Source organism: Pleurodeles waltl, chromosome 3_1 (assembly GCF_031143425.1).
Source record: "Pleurodeles waltl isolate 20211129_DDA chromosome 3_1, aPleWal1.hap1.20221129, whole genome shotgun sequence".
In the NCBI taxonomy this organism is placed as follows: Eukaryota; Metazoa; Chordata; class Amphibia; order Caudata; family Salamandridae; genus Pleurodeles; species Pleurodeles waltl.
This window is the reverse complement of record NC_090440.1, coordinates 250,449,624-250,471,178: the sequence shown is the minus strand read 5'-3', so window position 1 is coordinate 250,471,178 and position 21,555 is coordinate 250,449,624. Positions and strand designations below refer to the sequence as shown.

General features: G+C 43.7%; 1 protein-coding gene across 2 annotated transcripts in view; it reads right to left on the bottom strand.

The window, feature by feature from the left end:
• The window catches only part of SHF (Src homology 2 domain containing F), a 332,461-nt gene that overhangs the window by 144,547 nt on the left and 166,359 nt on the right, over positions 1-21,555 (bottom strand). The window lies entirely within an intron of this gene.

Here is a 21,555-nt window from a genome sequence, read left to right as displayed (position 1 = left end):
GCCATGTAGCTTGTGGCATATGATCACTGGCTCTTCCAGCGATGGTGGTTTTACACTACACGAGTGAGACGGACTTCACCGATATTGCCAGTGGCCCTGGTCTGTCAACTGGACCATATCTCATTTAATCGCTAAAGAATTTGCATCATTTGAATTTGAAAAACGTTTCCAGCTCAAACCGGGTAAAAAAAGTAATTAATATGAAAGCACACTGGGTTAAACACTGCTGAATCTCCCTCCCCGTGGAAAACTGTTCACTTTTCAGCTGACTCTTGTGTTCATATTCTTAAGAGCTGGCAATTTTGCTCTTCTGTTGGTAGCAACCACAACAGTGGACTAGAGAAAGGTTACTGTCTGCAAAGTAAGCGAAAACATTGTACATGACCATGTTTTGTTTCTCTAGTCAGGCACATGCATGACCACATCACAGACTGTTCTGAAGTAGAGTTTTTTTTCAAGACCGCACCCAGGCGCTAGATTAATCACATACATGGTGCATCTCTTCCTTCAGTTTTGACTGACAAAGAGACTATCTCCTTGACCTGTTAATATTTCTTTACAATATACGAAGAGTGGTCATTGGCTCCACCCAGAAAGTATTACTGCCTCACAACACACTGTTTGCCTTTGGTGCCAATGAACTGCTTATATTAGTGAGAAAATGTTTTGCCACGCAAAAGTATAATGAACCATTGGTGTTGGTATTTATATAATACATATTACAACTGATGCACTAAAGCTCTTTTCTGTTGGCATCAGGTTTTAGTGATTTGGCCCAAAAGCACTGGATACAGAAAGCAATTGTGTTTTTTTTATTTGTATGTTTCCCCCACTGCAGCCTTTTTAAAATATTTAGCCAGGACTCAAAATACAAGCCAGGACTATTCGCTTGGCCTTTGCTTGTTATTTATGTGCTGTCTATTTTGAGAACTGTATAATAGAAGCGAATGCACTAGTTCTACACCGTTCTGTACATTTGTTTATTAGTGCAAGGAGGTGAGAAAATATGGTAAACCCGAAACTGAAGCCAAGTTTTAGAACGTATAATGTGCTACATAAATGAAGCACAACTTTTACTTAGGAAAGGAATCTTTTTTTTTTTTTTTTAAACGCACCTTTTAGACAATCTATTATATCATGGAAAGTAAACTGATGGTCTTAATAAAATGGCATTCCAAGGGTGGGGGGGGGGGGGAGAAATTCGGGGAACAATGGAAAGAGATGAAAAACGCATGCACTACCATGAAATGCTTTTCAAAAAAGAGAAAAGTTCCCTACAAGTAAGCAATAGAAGGATAGAAGCTAGTCAATCAAGAGATATGGTAAAGAGACTGTGCTCCAAGGGAAGAATAAACAAGACTGACAAGCTGGGACAAGGAAAGACATCAAATAAAAAGCAAGCATGGTAAGCAATTGGTGAGCTCCAAGTTCATGGTAAGCATACAATAGATACGTCCCTTGTGCATTAGCCAACTGAAAAAATGATGTTCCAGCTTCTGCATGTGTGACAGCTGTCTGGAGACCATGTTAAATCTGTTGTTGCTCAAGAGAACAAGAACATAAGAATTTTAGCCAATAACCATGGATGAAATTTGAAAAAAATAACTGAGGACACAGTACCTTCCATATGAAAAACTTAAAGAAACTGAACCAGTGCTACTGTCACCATGCCCCAGCGATAGCACCAGATTTACAACAGCCAACTATCATCCAAAATGTTCTTCTTTACGCCAAAACATAAATAGTCTTGCCGACCAAAGCTTCTTCACTGAAAAATTACTGGCACAGCCAATAGGCCACACACTGTCTGACAATTTCTGGCTTTGTCACCGATTACAAATGTTTATTTTTTTTAATTTTTTTTAAATGTTCACGGGGCTACTTTTTGTGTGTACATGTAAACTGTACAAGAGCAGAACACCATCACTCACAGAAAGAAAGCAAATGGCTGAAGCTGTGCCCCATGTTGTATGCTGTTGTGTGCAGACCAAATGTTTGAAAGACACACTGGCAGACCAATTGATGTAAAGAGCTGGATGAAAGCCGCTGTGACTAACTAAATTATATATATTTTATTAAACTCTAAAGGTCTTGGCTAATAGCAGATCTAGAAATGAGCTATGAAAATAGATCTCCAAAAACCTTCCCTCTGGCTAAGTACTAAAGGCTCTGTGTTGTGGCCTCTGAATTTGTGGAATGTATTGATTAACTCTGTTTTAGTATCTTACATCCCATTTGAGTATTAAGTTAAGCATAGAGTGTTTGTTAACCTGTTCTGTTTATTTTGATGGGGTGGTACTCATAATTTTGAAGGACGGTTGATAAGGGTGTTTTGCCTTTTTCTGTTCTGTTGAATATTTCATTGCTTTCATAAGGGGGAGATGTGTTGTGGCCTCTTGCTATCTTATGCATTCTCACCACTACCTTAATGTTTCCTGCTGCTCAGCTAGTGAGTGAGGTCATAGTATGGTTGGAATGTTGACAGTGTTTGTGATTGGATGAGTGGACAGTTGGAGTGAGAAGGGCTGACTCCAACTCCAACTGTCCACTCATCCAAGCACACACACTGTCAACATTCCAACCATACAATGACCTCACTCACTAGCTGAGCAGCAGGAAACATTAAGGTAGTGGCGAGAATGCATACGATAACAAGAGGCCACAACACTCTGTTTCTAACATGAACATAGAAGGAGCATTATTGGTAATTATTTGTTTTTACACTACCCTTGTATTCAAATAATTTCGATTTCCTTCTGGCGCACCAAGCAATGCTATTGACATCTTGCTAGGAACACAAACTACAAAATGAGCTTCAGGTAATGCATGGGCGGGAAAACAAGGATTCCACCTTGCACAAAGGCATGGATTTAAAGTCTGACAATTCCATCCAACTGGAACTCGGCAGAACTCTCATTCATGGATTCATGTCAACAATGGTAAAACACTAGTAGCAACAAAAGATCCATTATGGGCTTCAAGCTGAGTTGCTGAAAGTATGAGCACGATGTCCCAAAGGTAAAACATTTCACTCTGGTTGTTGTACGTAACTCTGATTCATTGAGTACAAATGAAGGCATATTTTACTGAAGATTTTGGGGTGCTACAGTAACCCCAACAGATTGATTTCAAAGCATCCTGTAAGAATGCAGCTAACAAGATGTGAAGAGAGCTCTGGAGCATAGAGTAATTCCCTTTTTCAGAAAGTTCTGCAGTGGTCCACTTGGGTGCACTGAGTACCAAGATGATTTTCTTTGGGGAGATGCGATGAGGAGAAGTAACTATACTGTACTGCAATATTTATATAGTGCTTACTACCCTTATGTGGGGCGCTGAAGTGCATGCCTACATGAGTATCACGCTACACTGTGTGGGCTGTTTGGTTGGAAGAATACTGTCTGTTATTAACCTATGGTAACATGAAACAATGACTATTAACAAAACACGTGCTGTGTTGTGTCACTTAATTTGTTCGTTCTTGACACACAATTTAGTCAACGCTGCTGCATATTTTAGTTCTTCTCCGATGCATAATTCCAGTATCATTGTCTTTAACGCGTTGCCCATACAATGGAGATATATGATCATGGTAAATCGAAGTTTGCACAGGTGACCATTCTGACTTACAATCACAGTGGGACCATTTTGATTCTACTCTTCACATTTTCGTGGTAGCCCCCTTTTCAAACAACTAACCGTTTTTTTGTGCTCACACAAGACACATGAAAAGACAAAAATTACCCAGAGCAGAAAGGAGGAATTGTCCTATAAAAAGGCAACTTCTGTCTCGATCAATGGTGCTTAGGAAAAGTGTTTTTTATTAAAGCAAGGGGTTTGTAGTCGAAACATGAAGAGGGCTTCAGACAGACACCAATCCCTGAAGCATCTCAGCTATTGACTTCTACACTCTGCCACCGTGCAGCTAGTTAGTTCACATGATGGAGCACCACTTGATTAAAGAGCTCCAGGGAAAATGTATTTTTCAGTACAAGTGGGCTATTGTAATTAGGGAGCTCAACTGGCTCCCTTTATGCTATAATCCTCACTCATAAAGGGAAGTTCAGAAAAAAAAAAACCTTGGCAGGTTAAGTACAGATCAGTCATCACAAGACTTACAGCAGGGATTTTGCTTTACCTAGATGGATACAGATATCGTACTTCTTTAAAAAAGCTGAAAAACTTGACGCACAGTCACAACAAAACACATTAAGGTGCCTATTCCAGGGAGAGGCCCCTGTGTACTAGGATTAATGAAACAATTTTACCCCCACTACTCAAATCAGGTAAAAGGTCGACAAACCCTCGGCATCAAAGCATGCTTCATCACTTGGTTTGCTCCTTTCCAGGAGCACTTTGTTGCCATCAACGTGAATAGTGGCAAATGATAGAAAAGGGATGGGACATTTAATGTTGTGTTAGGAAATCGCTGCTTGATTCAGCGCTCCCTCGGCCGCTTATGACCAGGTATGCACCACTACGAGGCAAGGTGAATGGTCTGAGATTCAAGGTGAGCTCGGACACATCTGTTTTGCAGGAAATGATGTCAGTTCTGTGGGGCCTAGTGCTTTTCAGGTGGGCACAGTTGACAGCAGCACCTTAGGAATCAAGGAGTGAATGGGGTACATAAATATGTGCAGAATTTACTACTGATGATTGCTGCAATGTGTTTTTCAACTGCCTTGTTATATTTTAGGCAGGTAGGTTTTTACAAAGCATGTTTTATATTATATGTGTAGTTCATTTTTGGTGTGAATGATCTGCATAAACCGTAGCAATACTTTCTAGTACTGAATATAAAGCTGTAGTAGGTATACTGTAGGTGTCTCTCTGGGCGTGAAAAGTATTGTTTGCATTGCATATTGTGGGGCGATGGTAGTGTTGTCAATTGCAATTATGGGTATTGGGATGTGCTTAAATGCCCACTGCTTGACAGTTGCGCATGAATGGATCTCAACAAGCACTGAGCTTCTTTTTTGTAGTGCAGGCAGTATCTCTGCCACTTCTTTAAAGGTTAACTCTGCCTCTAGAAAGACTGTTTAGAGCCTCATTCCTTTAGAGAAGAATTCAAAACAGTTTCTTACAACAGGTTTGCATCCACAAATTGCATGCAAAAAATCTCCACGTGCTATATTCCTTAGAATCCAGCAAGAAAAACTGACCTCGAGTGAAACCTTTATTCCCCCCCCCTCCCTCCCTTATTGGACCTTAGCTTCCTTCTACTTTCTTTATGCCTTCGATGTATATGAACTACTATAAACCTCAAATCTGTCTGTCTTAAGATCACTTTTTTAGAAGCATGACAATATCTATTCCAGCAAGCATTTGTTTCTCACCTATCGCCCTTGAATGATCACACCGAAGTCACCAATTAACCACAATAAAACTGGAATAACTGCATGAGATAGTTTCTTGTAGCATGAAAGACTATCCCCACTAACCAATGGACTGACCACTAACTTTGGGTTCCTGGGTACCGTGCTCCTCACTTTAACGTGCTAGAAATGTAGTAACAAGTGCTATTTAAATGGAATTTAAATACTTGTTCTCTGGCTCTCATTTCTATGCCAAACATGGATCAGGCATATTTATAAGGGCAAAGAGTGGATGGGATCAGTGTGCGACAAGAATTTATAATACTCTTCTCAATTCCTCAAGCTGTATGTCTCAATGGACCCATGCACATATGCTATAAAGGAGAGCAAGGAATCTTACTCAGCACATTGGAAATCCGAGGCATTTCATGTTTTGCTCTCCATTGAATGAGACATCTCAACTCTCTATCTACTGCCTGATACCCATCTCTTCAGTCTTCATGGGAGTTCTTCAAGCAGTTTTCCTAGTGCTCCTTGGGGTTCATTTGTTTCACAGCACCCTTTCAGGATCATTCTGCCTCTTGCTGCTGTCACCTAATGGTGCTCCTGCTTACTGTGATCATCATTGCTTCTCCAAACACAGTAATCGGTGACTAATGTCTCTGCCGCCTTTCATGCTACAAGCAATGTGCAGGTGTCTACACATATCTAATTCGCCACTCTCATTGAAGTTTACCATCATGATAGGGAAGAGAAAGCACATACCCCTCAGGCCTTTCTACCATACCTGCTATGTGCCTAAAAGTTAGACATTTGATAAGGAGCAGTTTACCCAATCAGCATTTATTCTGCTCATGCTTGCTGTGTTTCAGTGCGTACAAACCAGGGTGCACAACATATGGCATCATTACATACTGATTCACTTGAGAAAGCCCTCAGACAGAGACACCAGTTTGGGCTTTTAATCATAATTAACAATACAGCAATGATAACCGCGGAGTTGTTTTAGACACCTGCAGAACCGTGCAGCCCCTTTCTTCGACCACAATAGGAAGAGTCAATACAGCTATAATGCTGCAAATACAATGATGCGAGCGAGCGTGTGCCATATTTTTGTTCTACATTCCTGAATTTTCCAAAAGAAGCATCTTTGAGAGAACCCGTGAAAATATCACGTTTCACCCTGCTACCATCCATCTGAGCAGTGCTTTTCCTTTCAGTCCTCTTAAGGGTTGCTTTGTGAAACTCATACATAAAAGGGCTGTAGACTTTCTTTTGCAGATTTTTCCTTTGTGCATCGCTCCTTCATGCACAGTTTGATGGTCTACGATTTCTCTAGTTATTGCTCCTTTGTTCTTCAAATGTGAATTCACCTTAAAAAACTAAAGACAAGAGGTGTCTGGCAAAACAGGAACAGTTTGTTTAATAAAACATTATGCCGGAGAGCAGATACAGATCTGGGGTCTGAGGATTGTCTCTTAATGTACATCAGTTTGCAGTGAGTTTTTATACATTTCTCAGAGTTCCATAAAGTAATTTACACCATTCCTTTCTTGTTTAAGAATGCAAAATGTTGTAATGGACTCATAAATAAGGTCCAGATAACAAATGCAGGTGGGCCTCGACCTGTCGTTGACACAATGTGGGCCAGCAAGTATGTGTCCAGATGTCCGGCCTGACAGGAACATGGTTGTGCTGTGTTCTGTTTGGCTAAGTGTTCCCAACTATTTGTGGCATCTAACTTGATGTTTTTGGGAATGCACGTACCCCTCTGGCCATGTGTGTTTTATTGGGGCCATTCTCCTGGCACCACTGTAGTGTTGCTGTGCCTATTTGTGGGATCTGACCTAAGTTTCCTGTTTGCATGTTTGTTTGCCAGCTACATGTCAACAAAAGATCTCTGGCAAAGAGCCCCTTTGAGGGGCCCGTCGGCATTGCAGCGCCAGCCGAACAAGGAGCAAAGCCAGATGATGTCGCCAATTGGTGAGTGAGGGCTCTTGTTCCAAAAATTGGAGATTCACAGGGACCTGTTTTTCCTTTTCCTTTGTCCCTTATTAGGGTTTAGTTTTCTTTATCTTTTTTGTGGAACTGTGCATACAGGAGTTTTGTGATTTATATGGGAGTATCATGAACAGGACCATTTTCCCTCTGTCTTTAAAATCTCCACTACTTAAGCCCTCCTTTTGTTTATTTTAATTCTTAACTGGTGCTCTGATGCCATCTCCAGCCCTCCAGTACTCTACTGTGTGCATGGGGGTGCAATCAGTGTTGGTGGTGTTTTTGGCCTACACGTGTGCGGGTGGTACATAAAGAGGGTGTGTGTCACACTGAACGTTAGTTGGCAGCTGCAACATGCCCTGAGGTCACGTGTGCACTCCTCTAGTCTTGGCATGTGGCGTGCAACGTGATCGTAGTTGGTGCCAGGTTTCTTGCTATGCCTTTGCTATTGGGCTTCTTGTATTTGGTCTTTGGGCATTTCCTTAGACCTTTGCATGATCTGTTATCTTAATTGTCTTAAACTGGAGGGGGTGGGAGAGTTGTTTCGTGCCCCCCCGTGCCTCTGATTTGCAGTGTTCGAAATTGGTATTGTTGCTCCCTTCAGACGGTTTGTGTGAGTCCTTGCGTGTTAGCTGATTGCTAGGCCTAATTTGGGGGTGAGCATATCTCTGTGTTCTATTCTGCTTGGCGCCTTGATGGATCTGTCAGACTCCATTTTCCCCAACAAACCTTGTTCCTTGGACCATATCTTTTAGGACCTGTGGTTCCCGGCTGATACTTTGAAATCTTTGAGGGAAAGGAGGAGGCAAAATATCACCATGTGGAGGGTCTGAAGAAAGGCCAAGAACTCGTTGAAGTTTTCCCAACCATGGGAATGGATTGGGACGGCTGGATGTTGTGGTGGCCACCCCTTACTGACTTGGCGCCATGGGTGCTACGCAATCTGCTAGAACGCGCGCGTGTACTGTGGATGCCTGGCTCCCGACACTGGAGGACAACTTAATTTTGGAACTAAAAGGGGACCTCTGTTTGGCTGGAGGCAATTAACATTCGGTGAGCTCTATTGGTGCTGGAACTACACACCAAAACAAACTCTCGGTCATGTCTGGGTGCCCAGGAATAGGGACCTATTGACCTCATTATAGGACTCTGCCCCATTTGACTTGTGAAATCGAGGATCTGGGTGCCTCACTCTTTGCCAGACTGTCCTCCGCTGGGGTGTGGCAAACAACCCCACCCTGGGGGAATCAGCAGCAGAGTGTGGCCTTGGTTCCCGTAGGCACCCTGAATAGTGGACTCTAGTGAGGATACCAGATTGACAGCCGCACAGCAACCCTAAGCTTCCACAATGTAGGCAGAGGTTTAAATCTCAAATGTTGTCTTTCTGGTCCTTGTCTTGAGTATTAGTGCAGTGAATTTTAGGGTGTGCATGAATTGGATGGGTTGCATTGGGGGTAATAAGCTTTACTGCACATTTGCGTTATGCGTCTGTGTGAAGACATTGCTTCCTCAAACAGTTACCCCTCCCTGCCGTGGTTGTGGCCCCAGTCCTTGTTGGTCTGGGATCCCAGTCTATGGTTGCTGATGCCTTGTGTTGGTCCAATTACCTGACCCCTGTTGTGGTGGTGTATCAGTGGTTTGACTGTCCTTTAGGTGAATATAAGGTGCATTCAGGTATAACTGGGCTTGGTTCTGTGAATGGAAATTCTGTGGGGACTGGCCCTGGCTCATCGACTTCAGCTTGCAGTATGCTTTAGCCAGCATCTGTCACCATGTGGCCCATTCTGTGGCAAAAGTGACATTCTACAGGGTCTGGCTGCTGCCAACCTGCCCGATTTCTATCAGTATAGCTATATTGAAACCTCTGGGGCTTTACAGTGGAGTCCTTGAGGGTGCTCTTCCACAGCTCGTGTTGGACCAGCTTAGTTGTATCTCTCTGGACTTGCTCCTATTTTCCCTATCCCTTTCCTATTTCTTTTTGTAAAAATGCAATATGTGCGCATGTATCTCCCACCAGGGTTTGGTGTCTAGCCCTAATACACTTTCCAAGTCACTTTGGATTTTGGTGGGTAGCCCCTTTTTGAGGATATTGTAAAAGAATATCACCTGAGGACCTGCATCGTCCTGTCCCCACTGTTCTCTCTTCCTGTCCAGAAAATAGGCTATGGTCTCCCAGGTTTCATGGTCTCTGCCATCAACCCTCCTACATCTGGGCAATTATTTGGTGCCAATATGAATTGAATGCGGCCCTGTCATGCTCAATGTTTGTCAGCGTGATTGCCTGGATGCGAGCTCGGACAAACACTATGTTAGTCTGCACTTCAAAAATACTACTTATCAGACTTAACACCACCTGTTACTAGGGTTATTCTCCTGGTGTTCTTCTCAAAGCATGATATCCATTTTACTGCCCCATCCAACAACGATGGCTGTTTGGCTCTTAGCTCTTCCTATCAATCTGAGCCCATAGCACATAGATGGTCACTGACAAGCCCTTCTGCAGCAGCATGCATATTCTCGCTTTGGCCAGCTCCACTGCTTTCGCCTCAATATAGTGTTCCAATCTCCTTAGACAATTCTGCATGTAAGGGAAGTTCCATTTGGGACCTTCCCCTCAGTGCCAGTTGTAGTCTTCCGCAACAGCTATGTCCTCTGGCTCGAAGGATCCCTCCTCCAGTCAGGGTATATCATACTGATCCCATTCTTCAGTCTAGCGGGCTAGCAGGTGACAAAATGATCATGCAGATTTTGCCTTTCTCTCGAGCTACTATATTTCTTGGGGTTAGTTTATCTGTCCTACACATTCAGACAGAGCAGCGGACATCCTCGTCACTGCACTCCTTGTGTGCATGGAAAGGTGCCATCTTCGTTCACCTATGTCAAAGCTGAGTTTGCACCAGGCTACCTTGGTCCTTAATTTCCTGATGAGCCTCTCTCCTTCGTTGATGCTCGGGTGAGGCTTGGACCCCAGTCAAAAGCCTCTTGTCTACTTCCATCTCAGATTCTTCTACAAATGGGGCTCTGTGCCTACCCTTGCTCTCCTCAGGTGTAAGGTGCGCTGCTATATGTATATTCCAAATCCAAATTCCAAATCTGCAGGCAGATGTAATGGGTACATTTGTTTTTGCAGGCAACACCAACCAGCAGGACACCTGTAGTCCTATCCAAAAGCATGACATCAAGAATCTTTTTTATTTGAAATTCCAAAAGCAACTATTTAACTTCAAAAGTATTTCCTCCGAAACATGCCGACTCCTTTGTGTCTTTGGAAGATAGATTTTGTTGCCCCGAAGGGCTTCCCTGCGCCAAGGGTTATGAATCCTGGTCGGGTGTTGGTGCATGGAACAGACATGAGAAGACTGGCCTACCAAGCAAGCACCAAATAGCTGCTTCAACAGACAAACAAGGCTAGAATTTGGCAAAAGAGAAAATATTTAGATGCTGACACTATCTCAATACATCATTTTGAACTTACAGTTAGGAATGGTTTTCTCAGCAAGGTTCTTTCAATCTGATCTCTCTAAACGACAATAGATGTAACAGGAAAAACACTGGGCTGCATCCTGTGAACATTCACCACCTAAAACTTCCAAGGGCAGGGAACCACTGCACCCTATTCTGCTTTATCGAAAGGCACCGAAAACTCCACCGCCAAACCACATTCTTCGTTGCTGGCCTATTACCACGCATCGGTTTGTCGCTTTGTGCCATCTACCATATCATACTAACTTCAGCTCTACATGTTCTTTCTCTGGGTAGTTTGCAAAGAGGTATTAGGCCCAAATGGCGGGCCAACACTTAAGTTTGCCACTCAAATTTCTTTCCCATTGGTTTCTTTCAAGAGAGCTATTGGCTTTGCCAATGTCTTTTAGCCATACTGTACAACAGCATGGAGTAGAGTGGAGAGGAGCGGAGTGGACTGGCATGGTGTTGAGTGCTGTAGAGTACAGTGGTGTAGACTAGAGTGGCACAGACTTGGGAGTGGCATAGAATAGAGTGAAGTGGTGGAGAGTGAAGTGGCAGAGTGGAGTGGTGTAGAGTGGAAGGGCAGACTAGAGTGAAATAGAGTGGAGTGGCACAGCATAAAGTGAAGTAGCATGGCAGAGTGGAGTAAAATGGCACAGAATGGGTTGGAGTAGAGTGACTTGGAGTGCCAGAGTGGCGTAGAGTGAAGTAGAGTAGAGTGAAGTGGCACTGTGAGGAGTGGAGTGAGGTAGGGTGGCGCAGAGTGGAGCAGAACAGAGTGGAGGGGCATGGCAGTGAAGTGGTGTATAGTGGAGTGGCATAGAGTACATTGAGGTGGCATAGGGTGCAGAGGGAAGAGTAGATTGCTGCAGAGAAGAATGCAGTGGTTTAGAGTGCAGTGGTGTACACTGGCATAGAGTGCAGTGATGCACAGTGGCACAGAATAGAGTTGCGCAGAGTGGTAGAGTAGAGTAGCAAAGTGCAGTGGAGTAGATGGTGCGGCACAGAGTGCAGTGGTGAAGAGTGGTATAGAGTGGCACAGAGTGCAGGGACAAACAAGAGTGCTGTAGAATGGCGCTGTACAGCATAGGGTGCAGTGGCATAGAGCAGAATGCAGTGGTGTAGTGTAGAGTAGGCTTGCATAGAGTCCAGAGGCGTAGAGTACAGTAGTACAGAGTAGAGTGGCACAGTGTGCAGTGGAGTAGCAGGGTGCAGTGGAGTAGCAGGGTGCAGTGGCAAATTACAGGGTAGTGGGTGGGAGGGAAATATAGCAACATCGTAGGGGCAGGTGGGAGGGAATAGAAGCTACATGGATGGGGACATTTGAGAGACAGACTGAAAACACAACCACTCTCATGGGGTGCTTTAACAACAAAAAAAAGTACCTTCAAAAACAGAAGCAGTGGATAGACACAAGTGCTTGGTTCATTTTTCAGGGGAGGGCCAAACACAAGAAGAGGACAGGATACTCACATGCAGTAACAAACAGGAGGAAAGCAAATGAGAGCGATGCTGAAGCTAACAAATGGTAAGCTATGGGGGGGGCTGTAAGCACCACTAAATGTAAACAAAAGTCTTGTAGAGACAGTGCATGCCTTGTCTAGGTGACACCTAAGAATAGCCTCCAGCTTCAGGTCCTGAAAACCTAATTTGGCTAGCATGTCCAACGTAGACCATGCAAGGGGAGGGCAGTTATTTTGTGGAAAGAAGAGTGCACAAAGGTCATACATTTTTCAGCAAAACTACTTAAATTAGGGACTGCATAATATCACTCAGAACAACATCAATCCATATTTTTTGTGTTTTTAAAATACGTAATTTAAATTACATGCACAAACCAGTGCCCTCTAAGACATTGCATTGGCAAAGTCAGCTGACTGATTCCCTTTGTGACCTACTACACACTAGGCACTATGGCTTTGCACAGATACCACACAAGACTCACTTGCAAAGATAATAAAACATTGCTGTGACGTGCGGTGACATTCGGAAACAGAAAGAAAATAATGCAACAGGCTACGATTTTCTTCTAAAATTCCTACTGTTAGTCATTTAAAAGAAAGCTCAAGATAACATACAACTCTACACAAATACTGGCAAACCAAAAACATTTCCCTTGAAGTAGCAAGCTAAAAAAAAATCAAATCGGACTCTGAAGTTGCTTACATTAAGACCAACAAACCTGATGAAGCAGGTGATCAGGAAAAGAGCCTACGCGCCCTCAACTGCTGGGTCACACCAGAATGAAAGGAGAGGGCGTGTATGCATCTTAGTTGCCTATCCTTAACATGCTTTGCAGAGCATTAAGTTACACACTTTATGGGTCCAAGATTCTCCCTGAGAAGGGAGTCTGAATTTAAGCAGCCCTGACTAGCAAAATAGAACTCCAAGGACTATTTGGCTCAAAGAGAAGAGCAGATTGGTTCTAGCTCAGCTGAGAAACCACCTGGCGAAGTAGAGGTCACTCTTCTGCTCTGAGCAGCAGCATGAACTGCTAGGTAAGACGTTGGTCTGTGGTCCTCCTGGATCAGGGAGAAGCATGAACGAAGAGCCTGCCTTTTGAATCCTAGTTGTGCTAAGGAAGAACACTCTCTTCAGAGACTAAATACAAAAATTACACTGTTCGGTTTCCTCTGTTACGGAGGTGATGTATTCAGTGGTTAATTTGAGACAGTGGTTGCCACTAAGGGCCCCCGGCACTCATTTTTTGGGGGACTGACATGTATTTTTCTGCATCACACACTTACCAAGAGCAGGAGAAGAAAACTAAACACAATGGAAAGACGGGGGATAGAAATATGGAAAAACCATCACAAAGAGTGAAAGGAGGAACCTGCAAGACAGAGATAAAGAGGAAGGAAGTGTCTGGTAGTGGATAAAGGAGGAATGAAGTGGATTCAAAACTACTCATCCTTGATACAGGGCATGCCGACATTCAATTGCAGTGGCTGCAGGCTTATGAGCAGAGCTTTGGGAACCGGCACTCATTATTTTATAAAGTAAGCACTGCATGCATGAGGCACCTATCCTGGAGCAGTTTCAGGCATGAACTATGGAGGCAGGGGAAAGTACTTTAAAATGACTCACTTTATGTCCATATCTTCTTCAAAGTAATCTTTCTAGAACTTAATTGCTTTCCACAGTAGGGAGGGAGGGTGCTGTTGGCTAGCTAAGTGGACCTCAGGGGTGATCATTGGTTAGGTGGTAATAGAGTAGTTCAGGTACTGGAAAGCAAACAGGAGTTGGACAGGGACAACCTATCACTGACTGATCTTGTGCATTAATGCTTTACAAATGTCCCAACATTGTGATCACTCGAAATGTATTTGTACAAAAGAAATCGAAGCTAAAAAAATGGTGAATACTTTCTTTAATTGCAGTTTTGTATAGAGTTAACTCAAGTACTGGAGCACTTTACATGAGCACCAGTTACATTACACAAGGACCCATTTTTTTTTGTAGGCACGGGAGATTAAGTGATTTGCTCAGAATCACAGGAAGTTGAGCATATGCTGAGATTTGAACCTGGATCCCAAGCTCCAAAGTCCCTATCTCACGCTGCTACACCGCAAGCTCGCCACTATGACTGGCAGTCACGTTGCCCAGCAGTGCATTCCTGCTCAAAAGAAATTAAGCAGCACATCATTTAAGAGTTTACCTTTTACTTCTATAGCACTTTAATAGTGAAAGAGAATGTTCACTTTGAGCCTCACCAGTCAGCTTAACATAGTGTCATCACCGGGATCTTGTGATCACTTCAATTTTGAATCCTACTAAGCCACTTCTAAATGTGCGGCAACCCTGATGGCTGTACGAAAGTCATGTGAACTACCCAAAGAAGACCCTGCACCTAGGTGCTACAGAAGCATCAACTGCTGTTCCTTCACTGGGTATATGTACCAGCACAATACTATGCAAGATTATTTCTGTACCGCTAAGTGATTTAGAACTCACCCACACAATATTGCATGCTTCATCATTATGGTCAATTTAGAATGTAGTATAGTTACCACAGTGAACAGGCATGGAATGACTGCCTACTTAATCATAAATCAAAAAAGCGAAGTGCAGTACGAGTCTATTTATCCTACTTGTGTGGCCAGCAATGAGTTGGATTTGTGTATTGGAAGATGGAACTAAGCCTTTATTGGTATCTCTGGAACACAATAATAAAATTATTAGGGCCCAGCCAAAGAATTAGTTTGTCAATATATTTCTGCCACTGTTTGCAACCTATTCAGGTCATTGGCATTCATCAAAAGTTTAAAAGACCCCTACCCCATCAAGGCTAAAAATGCCCCAACATCAGTCAAAGTATTGGCGAACATTTAAGGCAATGGTTCCCAACCTTTTGACTTCTGTGGACCCCCACTTTATCATTACTGGATCCCGGGGACTCCCAGTGAACATTATTGGAATCCAGGGACCCCCTGACCAAGTCATTACTGAAAGCTGGGGCCCTAAAGTGTTAATATTATTTGATTTTCACGGATCCCCAGGGGTCCTCGGACCACAGGTTGGGAACCACTGATTTAAGGGAACAACTTAGTAATCAGCTAGAGCTATGATCTAGATGGCAGAACTGTAAGGAAAAAAAACGGAAAACGACAAAACCATGAAATAATTCACTCGGTTCTACCTGACCCACGAGGACCTCTTCGCTACATGCTTTGTTAACACACCAACAATCACAACTCTAGCTGCGATTTGTGATTAAGCACTCCGTGACCCCATGCTTGTTCACTGCGGCAACACTGCCACAGTTGGGAGTGAACTCGGTGAATCGTGCCACACTGTGGGGGGGAGGAAGGGGTGAGTTCTAATGTAATGTCATGTAATGTAATCTAGGGGACTTGTAAAGCACATGGCTACCCGCGGGCCTCCCAGCTATACTCTATCGAGAATAACCTTAAATCGGACCCCTGTGGACGCTGAGGAAACATCTAATTAACTAACATCCAGGTCCTCAGGAATTATTTGGCACAGTTTAAGCAGCAAAGAATTCCACAGCTGAGGAGCCAGATACTTTAAAGAGCAGCGTTGCCATCTTGCTGTATGCATTGTTGCATGAAGTGCAGTCGCCTATCTCTAAGACCCTACAGGGTTATATAGTTTAATGACGGCAGGAAGGCCTTGTGAGTGATGCATTGAGCTTTAAACTGCAACCGCGGCTCAAGGGTGAGCCTAAGGAGGTCAAGCCAGGGCCCTTCTTGCCGACTAGTTTCTGGGAATTTTAAGGAGGAGGTGGGCAGCTGCATTTTTGAATGACCAGTAGCCTTCTTTTTACATAGTGTGAGGAGCCAAGGTATATGGAGTTTCCGTAATCCATCCAGAAGGTAATCAAAGCCTGTACAAAGAGTCTTTGAGAAAGGAATGGCAAAAGGTCTAATACTTTCCTTAGCAATCTTAGCATTCCACAACATTTTGATGGCAGTTTGTTGACATGGTACTCCACAGTGAACGAGTCATCAAGCTAGACATATAGGCTTTATATCAGAGTTTTAGGGCTAGGCATATTTCCTAGGCACTCCAGTTAGGGAAGTAACACTCTACTGGACAGATTCTTACCAAGGAGCATCGGCTCAGTCATGTCCCCATTTAATCTGAGGCAACAACTATTCATCCAGTTAACGACCTCCTTTAGACAGGGGACAAGTTGCTGACAATTGGAGCCATGTTCCGGAGAGATGGAGACAACTAATTGGGGCATTCTCTGCATACAAAACTATGGTCAATCCACAGGTTCGTACTATCTCTGCGAAAGAAAGCAAGTAAAGGTTGAAGAGGGCAGGACTAAAAGTAGAGCTCTGTAGTACTCCACATTTCAAAGGAAAGATGCCAGAGTAGCACGTTTGGTCTAGCTTATGTATAGTTCAACCCCCAAGAAAAGACATCAACCATTTATGTGTGCAATCATAATTCTGTGCCCCATTATATGGGGACCTAAATAAGGTTGCAAGGTATTGTGCTGGCACATCTACCAAAGGGAGAAGAAACAATTAGCACCTCTCTGCCAAGGAGGTATACTTGGGTTTGTTCATGAGTTTATAAGGCGTGCCTCTCTGAACCCTTGTTTAGAAAAAAAAATACAAAAAAAAACAAAAACCTTTCATTCCACTTAGCAGTGAATTTCAAACCACAACAAAGTGCCTTTTTCTGAAGGTTCGGGTAGAATTCAACCTCCACTACCACAGGAGATTACAACAAATTAAGTCCAACAGAATCCTCCCGCTCAAAAGCAGTTTGAGAGAAGATGTAAAGAACCCACAGTAAAGAATTTATCGGGGTTCCATGAGATGGGGCAGAGAGGAAGGCTTTACATACCTAAATTTGAAAGAGAGCAATCCAGAAAATTGCTGTCCAGACATCATACAAATCAGAAGCTATGGGGAGGTGAACTGAACCCTAAGGAAAGAACTGTGCACTAGGACTGAACCTGCCTTCTGCGTCGTGTCCAGTGGGGCAACTGCTGCGACTGGTGAAGGTGTTCTCGTCTCATGGTGGACGCACTCTTGAGTATGCAGCAAGAGCGTGACTTCTCATTAAGATATGTTCTGTGGAACGCAGTGTGAAGCTGGAGACACCTGAGAAAGTCTGAACTGCATCCGACTGCCAGGAGAGATGCAGACTTTCAATGCAAGTGATCATGGCTGGTAATACAAACTAGGCAGCAGTGCGTATGATTCATTCATCAGATTTTAGACCTTGGCTTCAAGTACAATCGGACAACTCCTTGTGCATCATTTAGTCCGGAAGCCACCAAGCAGAAACAACATCTGTGACAGTGCTAGCTCCTGGAACCAGGAACTGCAAGAAAATCTTACTACACCTAAAAGAACAAGGGGAAGGAAGAAGTGTTTATTCATATTTGATCATAGCTATATTGCTGCATTTCAATGTTGATTACAAAGCGAACTTGTTCCGTTACCGGTAAGTGAACGTGAAGTCTGCATATGCTGGTGAAAACAATAAATACAAAATAAATAAAAAATTAAAATAAAAGGAAATCGACCATTTAAAGTGTCCTTACGCGTTATTCCTTTTTTGGTTTGCACAATTCTGTAGTTACTTATCAGCCCGTTTTAAAATAAGAATATTCACAGTAGCTCTTCTCTCGCTGGCAGAAAAGAGAGACGAGCAAAAAGAGAGGGCGTAACAACTGTAGCAGATGTCAGTAGAAGAGGAGAGAGAAAGCAGGGCTTGGACCTCCTATTGCCTGTGACCTGCCATTCCGTATGGCTCACTTGGCACCATGCCATCTGTCTGGAGATAATGCCAGTCCGAATACTGGCCACAGTTAACCGGAAGGCTCGGCTGTGCGGGCACAGCTGTGAGTGTGCTGCAGGGCTTTCACTCTACAATGTCTGGCTTTTCTAAAGGCTTCCGAGAGAGCGACCTCTGTCCAGAGAGAGGGATCCCAGGAATGAACAGGATAAATGTGGGCCTCCACTCGGTCTTAAGGGGCACGGCGGTCTGTGTCCACACACACATCTCCATACTGCTTAAAAGGCGTACTGAGAGTGGATAAACTTCTGTTTGGAGGGAGGAGCACAAGGGATTGTAGGAATGGATGCTCAAGTTCCAGGTTACAGTATATATGTTCAGAAGGTCAAACTGCGAAAACAGAAATGGTTTAGAAAGGTGAACGTGGTCTTTTTCAAACATTAAATCATATGAAACTGATTGTGCTGAGAGGCGGTAAAAACATTTGATGCACAGGATTTAGGATGGACGAAAACGCAACAGCTCTGCGATTTAGTTTCACGTTTTAGTACAGGCATTTATTCTGAAGGCACCTAGGCCCAGGGGACAGAGGCGAACTGTTTCCAGCCAATTATGGAGAAGTTAAAAGTAATTATCCTGGGGCACAGCAGGACAAGGGCGAGCCACAGGTACATACTTTGGGAAATGGTTGGGAGCCAGGACTCTGCAGTTGTAAGGTAGTCCTCTTCCTCTTGTGTGCTGCTTCCTGGACTGGAAGTGCAAGGAGCTTTAGCAGTCTGTAGGCAGACCTGTCATTTCCAATTCCTAACATGCACTTACAATGCTTGTAGTGTCAGTCCCTTGCTTAGGACTGGACAGTTTTGCTGTCTAGCTCGGGTCAATGCTCTCGATTAAATAGCTTTCCACAATATTCTTGTGTTTGTCTTCCAGTGCTCTCATTGGATGAGTTACATCCTTCCAATGTTAACTTTAGGGAACTCATTTTTTTCCTACCATTTAGCAGTCCATGTGTGTTCTTGCTCTCTTCCCTACTGTAGCGTCTTTCCCAGCCCAAAAGCTTGCAGATGAATTACGCCACATGAGATCGAGGTTAAATATTACTTTATTCTACAGCAACACTTATACACTGTGCGTTATATCATACTTTCTGTTCAACACACCCTAACACCTCCCCACACATTACGTACTTCCTGTTCAGAGTCCGCCCAGAACTACAAGGATTCTATAGTGCACACATCAATATGCTACAAATCCCCCTTTGCTAATTAAAAAGGTGGCAGACATCACCAAATCAGGTTTGTTCAATTAGTCTGCGAGGCACTCTCACTGGCCTACCGCTTTGGGTGATCCAAGATGATCAAAGTCTATCCTGCTTGAGCATTGGTGAAATAGGCTGAGGCACTTGAGCCAGATCTGCTGGCAGGGTCTCTTTCTGTATGGGTTCAGGATTCGGTGGTAGGTGTTTGAAATGTGATGTGCCCCCTGTGATGGATTGTCCAGGATTATGTGCTGTCCCCTTATGTCCTTTGCATGCCACAACCTGTAACGGATCAGCGGCAAAACCAAAACCCAGTCTCCTTTGTCAAAAAATGTCTGCTGTGCATGCCAATGCTGATCTACATATGTATTCATTGTTCTTTTCCGAGCCACGTCAGTGTCTTGAATCTTGTCAGTATACACCAATCGATCCGGGGTCCATTGAGGTAGTTTTGTTCGGAAGGCTCTGCCAAATAACAAGATGGCTGGACTCTTATTAGTTGTGGAGTGAGGAGTGCCTGACACATGGCTTGATTCAGATAGATTCTCTCCATGGGTGCTCGCTGAATGACCCTCTTGAGGGTGCCTATCAGTGCTTAGTTTGTGCTTGTTGGTTCCGGTTTGGAGCACCAGCACTTATTTTTGAGGGCCAGGGATTATTCTTCTGCCTCAAGCATTTGCTGCGAGCAAAAGACACATATGGGAAAGACGGAGGAAGAGAAAAACAAAAGAGCGTCCCAAAGGGAGAAAGTGGAAAGCTGCTAGAGTGAGCCGAAGGGGCATGGTGTGGCTTTATATGGATTAAACAGGCCCAAAATGGCTTCAGGGTTACACCGCCTCAGTGTTCCATGTTCCCGCATTTCATTGCGGCAGTCGCATGTTAAAGAGGAAGGTTTTGGGCACCGGCACGTTTTTATTTACAAATTAAGCACTGGTGCCTATGAATCGTTCAACTACACCATTGACTTTGGGCCAGAGCAGGGGGTACTCTGTTGGTGTTTGACGAGACATTCTTTGAACTTTTTGCTGTTAAAAGAAGGACCATTATCAGATTTGAGAAATTCGGGGACGCCACATGTTGCAAAGATGCCATCAGGCCATTCTATGTCTTTGTCATGGGTTGTCGAAGACAGGTCTTCCAGTAAAGGAAAACATGAATATTTGTCTATGACTACCAGGAAATGGTGTCCATTTGCTTAAGACCCAAAGAAGTTAACTACAAATATCTTCCAGCCAGGGGCAGGAAGATCAGACACTGTCACTGGGTGCTGTGTCACCTTGGGGGATAAACAATTGCAAATGTGGCATGCCTTCAGCTCTTTCTCAACTTGCCCATCTAACAGAGGGAACTACACTCAATTTCTTAGTGGTCTTTTGGTGGCTACAACACCACAATGTCCTTAGTGGGCTAGCTCAATGACATTCTATCTTAAGCTTCCAGGTATGACCATACTCAAGCTTGCAGTATTACACCTTCTTGGGTGACTAACTCATCCTGAACATTTTTGAACTTTTAAAATTCAACATCATCCACAAGATCATCATCAGCAAGGGGCCATGTACTTCTCCTCCATGGTTGTGTATCAATCAGTTCTTTGATTATGTTCATGTCTTTACCTGCATTGGTGGCAGCAATGAACTGTTCCACAGAGAGCCACTGGTGTGCTGGATTTCATGGAAAAGTTTAGATATATTTCTGGTGTCTTGGATGTTGAACAGTGATAATGCAGTGGTACTCATGAAAAGTAATCTACTGGGTTTTGATCTTCCCTTGGTTTGTGCACAATCTCACAGTCATATTCTTGTAGTCTTAACCCCCACCTCTAGATGCACTGGGGCATTTTAGCCTTCCTGTTTCAAAAAATTGTAAGCAACGCCTGAGGATCTGCGATGGCAGTGAATCATTTTCTGCAGACATGTAAATGTTTGTAGGCCCACACCAGAGCAAGACTCTTAGTCTGAGTGTAAGCACATTCTGTATCAGATAGGCTTCGACTGGCATGGGCCACGATGTGTCTCTGAGCATTCAGATGGCCATTGCCTTCAGCAAGGATTTCCCCTAGCCCTACAGGGCCCGCATCAACCATTATTTTGGTATCTAACTTGGAGTCAAAGTAGGTCATTTCGGTTTGATTCGCAATCACATGTTTAACTCTGATCGCATTCTGGAGTACACTTGAACTGTGCATTAATGGTTTGTCAAATCTGTCAATGGGGCACTTGCTGTAACGAAATTGAGATTGTATCTTGAGGAATAAATAACTGACCATGCCTAGAAAGGATCGCAGCATGGTGACAT